Raw genomic sequence first — 792 nt, 5'->3', positions numbered from 1 at the left:
CATCTGTCTATCTATCCATCCATCCATCTATCCATCCATCTGTCTATCTATCCATCTATCCATCCATCTATCCATCCATCTATCCATCTATCTATAGCACTGTCCGTGTTTGTTGCTTTACTACACAGCAGGGATCAGCAGTAAAAATCAACCATGGGTCCATTTTTGTTTTTCAGCATTCGTTCATTATTTCATCATCAGTATTTAATTTTTTTTTTTTTTTTTTCATTTAAGAATAAAACATATTTCAAATCTGGTCGTCATGTAACTGTATCAGATGTCATTTTCCCATCAGGCTAGTGAGCGCTAACGAAGCCACAGCAGCTTGGGTTACTGTCGACTGGCATCGATCGGCTCTCCACACTCAATAAACAGTCAGCTGTTCCATTAGGGTCGAATGAAAATACTGTCGCCTCTGAAAATTATTCATTTAGCTGAAGCACCCCCCGACAAAAAATGTGCCTCTTGTTCAAATGGTTAACACTATAAAGAAAAAAAGAAATGAACAGATTTGACATAGACTGACAGAAAGTTTCCAATATTTACTTAAAGTTCCTAAGCCAGTATATTAAACAGCCAGATTGTGACCCCCCCCTCACCCCCCCACCCCCATTTAATTAAAGCCGCAGCGACAGATTAAAGCAATCTAAAATTTGAACTCAGTCATTCAGTTAGTCATTAATTTAACTAAAAATCGTGTATGTGGTTTAATTAGCAATATGTTTTGCTGACGACAAATTATGCAACACATGCCTTGATTAAATAAAGAAGCGATTCAATCGCCCCATTGCA

Source organism: Xiphias gladius, chromosome 13 (assembly GCF_016859285.1).
Source record: "Xiphias gladius isolate SHS-SW01 ecotype Sanya breed wild chromosome 13, ASM1685928v1, whole genome shotgun sequence".
In the NCBI taxonomy this organism is placed as follows: domain Eukaryota; kingdom Metazoa; phylum Chordata; class Actinopteri; order Istiophoriformes; family Xiphiidae; genus Xiphias; species Xiphias gladius.
The sequence above is the reverse complement of the archived record's forward strand: the minus strand, read 5'-3'. Positions refer to the sequence as shown.